This window comes from Bos grunniens, chromosome 25 (genome assembly GCF_055505025.1).
Source record: "Bos grunniens cultivar Pamir isolate PY7600 chromosome 25, Bosgru_T2T1.0, whole genome shotgun sequence".
Taxonomy (NCBI): domain Eukaryota; kingdom Metazoa; phylum Chordata; class Mammalia; order Artiodactyla; family Bovidae; genus Bos; species Bos grunniens.
In genome coordinates, this window is record NC_141189.1 from 27,442,276 (window position 1) to 27,450,201 (window position 7,926).

The 7,926-nt window shown below is 40.8% G+C and overlaps 1 pseudogene; it reads left to right on the forward strand.

Moving 5' to 3' along the window:
* Positions 1–6,811, forward strand: part of LOC147345349 (small ribosomal subunit protein uS10 pseudogene) — a 29,800-nt pseudogene extending 22,989 nt beyond the window's left edge.
* The last annotated feature ends 1,115 nt before the right edge of the window (positions 6,812–7,926 follow it).

Below are 7,926 nucleotides of genomic sequence, written 5' to 3' on the forward strand. Positions count from 1 at the left end.
TCTTTGTGACCCCATCGACTGCAGCACACCAGGCTTCCCTGTCCATCACCAACTCCCGAAGCTTACTCAAACTCATGTCCATTAAGTCGGTGATGCCATCCAACCATCTCATCCTCTGTTGTCCCCTTCTCCTCCCACCTTCAATCTTTCCCAGCATCAGGGTCTTTTCAAATGAGTCAGTTCTTCACATCAGGTGGCAAAAGTATTGAGATTATCATTTGGTTTTTATCTTTTAATTTGTTAATATGATGTATCACATTGATTGATTTGGGTATACTGAAGAATCCTTGCATCCCTGGAATAAACCCAACTTGATCAGCTTTTTGATGTGTTGTTGAATTCTGTTTGCTAAAATTTTGTTGAGGATTTTTGCATCTATGTTCATCAGTGATATTGGCCTGTAGTTTTCTTTTTTTGTGTTGTCTTTGTCTGGTTTTGGTATTAGGGTGGTGGTGACCTCATGGAATGAGTTTGGAAGTGTTCCTTCCTCTGCAAATTTTTGAAACAGTTTTAGAAGGACAGGCATTAGCTCTTCTCTAAATGTTTGATAGAAGTGTCCTGTGAAGACATCTGGTCCTGGGCTTTTGTTTTCTGAGAGATTTTTGATCACAGCTTCAATTTCATTACTTGTAATTGGATTGTTCATAATTTCTATTTCTTCCTGGTTCAGTCTTGGAAGATTTAACTTTTCTAAGAATCTGTCTATTTCTTCCAGGTTATCCATTTTATCCATATAGTTGTTCATAATAGTCTCTTATGATCCTTTGTATTTCTGCATTGTCTGTTGTAACCTCTCCTTTTTCATTTCTAATTTTGTTTATTTGATTTTTCTCTCTTTTTTTCTTGATGAGTCTGTCGAAAGTTTTGTCAAATTTGTTTATCTTCTCAAAGAACCAGCTTTTAGTTTTGTTAATCTTTACTATTGTTTCATTCATTTCTTTTTCATTTATTTCTGCTTGGATCTTTATGATTTCTTTCCTTCTATTAATTTTGGGTTTTATTTGTTCCCCTTTTTCCAGTTGTTTTAGGTGTGAAGTTAGGTTCTCTATTTGATGTTTTCCTTGTTTCTCGAGGTAGGATTGTATTACTATAAACTCCCCCCTTAGAACTGATTTTGCTGCATCCCATAGGTTTTTGAGTTGTCGTGTTTTCATTGTTATTTGTTTCTAGAAATTTTTTGAGTTCCCTTTTGATTTCTTCAGTAACCTGTTGGTTATTTAGAAACGTATTGTTTAATCTCCGTGTGTTTGTGTTTCTTACAGTTTTTTCTTGTAATTGATATCTAGTCTCATAACATTGTGGTCAGAGAAGATGCTTGATATGATTTCAACTTTCTTAAATTTACTGAGGTTTGATTTGTGATCCAAGATGGTGTTTATCCTGGAGAATGTTCCATGTGCACTTGAGAAGGTGTATTCTTCTGCAATTGGATGGAATGTCCCGAAGATATCAATGAGATCCATCTCATCTAATGTATCATTTAAGATACATTTTAATGTATTTAATGTGTTTCCTTATTAATGTTCTGGTTTGATGATCTGCCCATTGGTGTGAGTGGGGTTTCAAAGTCTTCTGCTATTATTGTGTTGCTGCCAATTTCTCTTTTTATGTCTGTTAGTGTTTGTCTTATGTATTGAGGTGCTCCTATGTTGGGCGCCTATGCATCCAACAATATTTACAATTGTTATGTCTTCCTCTTGGACTGATCCCTTGAACATTGCATAGTGTCCTTCTTTATCTCTTGTAATATTCTTTATTTTAAGGTTTATTTTGTCTGATATGAGGATTGCTACTCCAGCTTTCTTTTGCTTCCCATTTGCATGGAATATATTTTTCCATCCTCTCACTTTCAGTCTATATGTGCCTTTAGGTCTGAAGTGGGTTTCTTGTAGACAGCATATATATGGGTCTTGTTTTTGTATCCATTCAGCCAGTCTGTGTCTTTTGGTTGGAGCATTTAATCCATTTACATTTAAAGTAATTACTGATATATATGTTCCTATTGCCATTTTCTTAATTGTTTGGGGTTGATTTTGTAGATCTTTTTCCTTCTCTTGTGTTTCTTGACTATATATGTCCATTTAATATTTGCTGTAAAGTTGGTTTGGTGGTGCTGAATTCTCTTAGCTTTTGCTTGTCTTAAAAGTTTTTTATTTCTCCATCAATTTTGAATGAGATCCCTGCCAGGTATAGTAATTTTGGTTGTAGATTTTTTCCTCGCTGTACTTTGAATATATCCTGCCATTCTCTTCTGGCCTGCAGAGTTTCTGCTGAAAGATCAACTGTTAAATGTATAGAGTTTCCCTTGTTTGTTACTTGTTGCTTTTCCCTTGCTGCTTTTAATACTCTTTCTTTGTATTTAGTCTTTGTTAGTTTGATTTGTATGTGTCTTGGCATGTTTCTTGTTGGGTTTATCTTGTATGGGACTCTTTGCACCTCTTGGACTTGATTTAATATTTCCTTTTCCATGTTGGGGGAATTTTCAACTATAATCTGTTTAAAATTTTTCTTTTTTTTAAATTTAATTTTATTTTTAACTTTACAATATTGTATTGGTTTTGCCATATATCAACATGAATCTGCCACAGGTATACACGTCTTCCCCATCCTGAACCCTCCTCCCACCTCTCTCCCTGTACCGTCCCTCTGGGTCATCCCAGTGCACCAGCTCCAAGCATCCAGAATCGTGTATCGAACCCGGACTGGCTACTTGTTTCATATATGATATTATACATGTCTTAATGCCATTCTCCCAAATCATCCCACCCTCTCCCTCTCCCACAGAGTCCAAAAGACTGTTCTGTATATCAGTGTCTCTTTTGCTGTCTCGTATACAGGGTTATTGTTACCATTTTTCTAAATTCCATCTATATGCATTAGTATACTGTATTGGTGTTTTTCTTTCTGGCTTATTTCACTCTGTATAATAGGCTCCAGTTTCATCCACCTCCTTAGAACTGGTTCAAACATATTCTTTTTAATGGCTGAGTAATACTCCATTGTATATGTGTACCACAGCTTTCTTATCCATTCATCTGCTGATGGACATCTAGGTTGCTTCCATGCCCTGGCTATTATAAACAGTGCTGTGATGAACATTGGGGTACACGTGTCTCTTTCAATTCTGGTTTCCTTGGTGTGTATGCCCAGCAGTGGGATTGCTGTGTCATAAGGCAGTTCTATTTCCAGTTTTTTAAGGAATCTCCACACTGTTCTCCATAGTGGCTGTACTAGTTTGCATTCCCACCAACAGTGTAAGAGGGTTCCCTTTTCTCCACACTCCCTCCAGCATTTATAATTTTTCTTATACCCTTTCTTTTTCTCTTCTTCTGGGACCCCTATAATTTGAATGTTGGTGCGTTTGGTATTGTTTCAGAGGTTTTTGAGGCTATTCTCAGTTCTTTTCATTCTTTTTACTTTATTCTGCTCTTCAGAATTTATTTCCACCATTTTATCTTCCAGCTCATTGATTCGTTTTTCTGCTTCAGATATTCTGCTATTGATTCCTTCCAGAAAGTGAAAGTTACTCAGTCGTGTCCGACTCTTTGCAACCCCATGGACTATACAGTCCATGGGATTCTCCAGGCCAGAATACTGGTGTGGGTAGCCTTTCCCTTCTACAGGGGATCTTCCCAACCCAGGGATCAAACCCAGGTCTCCCACATTGCAGGTGGATTCTTTACCAGCTGAGTCACAAGGGAAGCCCAAGAATCCTGGAGTGGGTAGCCTATCCCTTCTCAGAGGATCTTCCTGACCCAGGAATTAAACTGGGGTTTCCTGCATTGCAGGCGGATTCTTTAACAACTGAGCTATGAGGGAAGCCCGATTCCTTCCATAGTATTTTTAATTTCAGTAATTGTGTTGTTCCTATAATTCTTCTAAGCCTTGGTTAATTGATTCTTGCATTTTCTCTATTTTGTTTTCAAGGTTTCTGATCATCTTTACTATCATCATTCTGAATTCTTTTCCAGGTAGTTTGCCTGCTTCCTCTTCACTTATTTGGACTTCTGTGTTTCTAATTTGTTCCTTCATTTGTGTAATATTTCGCTGCCTTTTCATTATTTTTTTAAACTTATTGTGTTTGAGGTCTCCTTTCCAAAGGCTTCAAGGTTGAATTCTTTCTTCCTTTTGGTTTCTGGCCTCCTAAGCTTGGTCCAGTGGTTTGTGTAAACTTTGTATAAGGTGAGATTTGTGCTGAGTGTTTTGTATATTTGTTTTTCCTCTGAAGGGCAAGGCTGAGTGAGGTGGTAATCCTGTCTGCTGGTGACTGGGTTTATATTTTTGTTTTGTTTGTTGTTTAGATGAGGCATCCTGCACAGGGTGCTACTGGTGGTTGGGCGATGCTGGGTCTTGTGTTCAAGTGGTTTCCTTTGTGTGAGTTCTCACTATTTGATACTCCCTAGGGATAGTTTTCTGGTAGTCTAGGGTCTTGGTGTCAGTACTCCCACTCCAAAGGCTCAGGGCGTGATCTCTCTCTCTTTTTTTTTTTTTCCTTTAATGCTTAGTCTGGTTTCACTTGCTCAAGCAGAGGCCTTGCACCCAGCTCTTCAGACCAGAGCTCCTTCTGGAAAATGGCCAAGTGGACACCCCAGCTCATACGTTTACTTTTTTAAAGGAATCTCCATACTATTCTCCACAGTGACTGTATCAATTTACATTCCCACCAACAGCGCAAGAAGCAACGTAGGGACACCAGGCAGATTTACAGTTTCTCAGATCTCATTTTTGCTCCGGGGTACAAAATAGAAATTTGGTAAAGAAAGCAGTCAGCAAACTATTTCCGAGGCTTTGGACCCAGCTGAGTGGAAAGGAGAATGTCCATATTAGCAGCAGAGGGGAGAATAAGCCAGGAACAAGAATTTCGGGACAAAAGGTAGTTGAGCATTTTCTTCTGTTATTGTACAAAAATGGTAGGTTTCCAACATGGAGTTTCCATGTTAAAAAGAGGGAAGTGTCCTGGGGTGCAGTAGGTCCTATAGACTGCAGGCGCTCATGTTTCAGTAAGGAGAGCCTGGTTTGAATGAGCCATGACTTCCTTCCACTCTGGGCAGTCAGGAATTTCTCCTGGGCAGTCTCTCTGTGTCCCTCAAAGATCTCAACAAAGAGGGAACACGGGCTATAAAGACAGAAAAACCAGAAAAATCCAAATTTCAAGCCCTGCCCCATAGCTGATCAGTTGGACCACTTCCTTAACTAATCTGAGCCTCAGCTTCCTCTAAAATACGGTATCAGTCCTTGCTGTGTGTCTGTGAGCATCACATTTGCTATGTTATGACAGATAATAACAAGTGGACAGTGCCTAGAAAAGTGGTCAGCAGTGGATAAAGGGTGATTTTCCTTCCTCTCTGAATGGAGGCTTCCAGATTATGTGGTTTCATTGGCAGCTTGGGCTATTTGCTGCCACACACTGTTACACCATGGCCTGCCTTTTCCACAGAGGAGCATTAATTCAAAGTCATACAGGTAGGAAAGGCTTAGGAGAAAGACTCCCTCATGTTCAGAAGACAGAGAAAAAAATTCAGGAGTCCAGGCAATAGAAATATTTGAATAATGACAGAGCCAGAACATTTGTAGCAGGTCAATAGACTGCTCTTCTCTCTCCAGTAAATTCTCCATCTTGAGTTTCTGTAATATCGGCATCTTTGTTACAAAGCGACTTCTGAGCTATTACTCTTATGAAGGTGTATTGAATGCATTTGAAGGAGAATGCTGCTTTATTACAGACCAAGGGCCTTGTGTTGATGATTTACAGTGTGGAGGTGTACGCCTGCCTGATACCATCCACAGAAGTGACAAATCAGGCAAAGGGAATGAACTTATCTTGATGCCTGGCCTGTGTGTTCAGCCAGGACTCTGTTGACTGCAACTGACAGACACACAACTCAAAATAGTTTAAGGAAAAATGGAATTATAAGGACCTGGAGGGATCTCGTGAAGAACGGATGAATCAAGCCCAGGAAAAGGCAGGAATGCAGGGAGACCTCAGGAACCATAAAACCAAGATTCAGACATACTGAGATTCTTCTTCCATTTCCTATAGCATCTGTCTGCTTGTTTTTTCCTTTTTTCTTTTCTCTCATTGTACATGGTTTGTAGCTACGCAGCAAAAAACACAGCTCCTGCTTTTTGAGGAAAATGCAGGTCACTGCTGCAGCGGAGCCCCAGGCCACCCGCTTCTGTTCCTGACCCACCACTGTTCACTCTCCCCAGGAACAAGTTGGTCAGGAAGCCTCACCTTACCTGTGGCTTTTAAAGATACTGTAAGTTGGTGCAGTGGTAAGGAATCCGCCTGCCAATGAAGGAGACACAGGTTCAATCCTTGGGTTGGGAGGAACCCTGGAGGAGGAATTGGCAAGCCACTCCAGTATTCTTGCCTGGAAAATTCCATGGACAGAGGAGCCTGGCAGGCTACAACCCATGGGGTATAAAGAGTCGGACATGACTGAGCAACTGAACACACACACACACACACACACACTACTCCGTGGAGCCAGTGGTGGTGATTCACCAGATTAGAATCACCCTCAGCCGCAACATGAAGTCTTTGGAGAAGGTTAGTGCTGAGCTGACCAGAGGTGTGAAGGAAAAGAACCTCAAACTGCAAGCATGGGTTCAGATGCCTACTGAGACTCTGAGAACAACTACAAGGATACAAGGAGGACTTGGAAAAGGTTGTTCTAAGACTTGGAATTATTTCCAGGCAAGGATGCGCAAGCAACATTGACTTGCACATTCTGAGATTGTCAAACAGATCACTTCTATCATCACTGAGTCAGGAGTCAAGGTTGAAGTCACCATTGCAGATGCTTAAACCTTTTTAATAAACTGATAAAGTGAAAGTGAGAAGTGAAAGTGTTAGTCGCTCACTTATGTCTGGCTCTTCCTGATGCTGTGCACTGTAGCCTGCCACTCTCGCTCCTCTGTCCATGGAATTCTCCAGGCAGGAATACTGGAATGGGTGGCCATTGCCTTCTCCAAGGATCTTCCCAACCCAGGGATGAAACCCAGGTCTCCCATGTTGCAGGCAGATTCTTTTACCATCTGAGCCACCAGAGAAGCCCCCAATAAATTGATAATCAGTTGTTTAAAAAAATGGCTCCTGCTAACTCCTGATTTTTCTACTTATGATGTCAGTCATTCTAGAGATACTGAACTCATTTCCTCAGTGCTAGTCTAAATGGCCTCATGAATGGACTCACTGGCTTAGCAGGGGTCAGGGACACCTTCTTTGGTCACTCAGTTCTTCCGGTGCAGAGAAGTATGCTCTGATGGGCCCATTCTGGATCAGATGTCTGCTCCTGGACCAGCTACCAGTGACAGGAGATGCAGGGTCATGTGAGAACACGGTCCCTCTAAAGGAAAACAAATGGATGTTGTAGGTGGAGGGACAATTTGGAGAAAAAGAGGCAGGCTGGCCAGACAAAACCAAAGATGGAATTTACCCTTCTCTTCTGGAAGTAAACACAGGAAGAACTCACTTGCTTCAAGTTTTACTCACTTATTTACTTCTCTTCCCTTATGCATTAATTCATTCAAACACTAAACACTTGTTAGAGCACTACCTGTCAGGTCATGAGCATTTTCTTGGTTTAGAATAAAGGAAAGATTCCTGCTCCTACTGTGGCTACATTCCCCTCACACTTTTCTGTCTCTGCTAGAGAAACTCTTACCCCACTTGCCAGTGAACGGCAGCTTCTAGACCATTTCAAGTCCATGACTACCCTTGTCGAGCAGTCTGTTCTCTTTGAAACAGCCAGCAATGGGCAAATATCACAACAGATATTGCCAATGTCTCAATAGTCACATAGACGCACATACATATACACAGACAGACACACACACACACATAAACACACACAGAGGCCAGGATGCAGTACTAGAAACTGAGAAATCACTGTATTTTCCTCTGGTGAATAGAGCATTTTG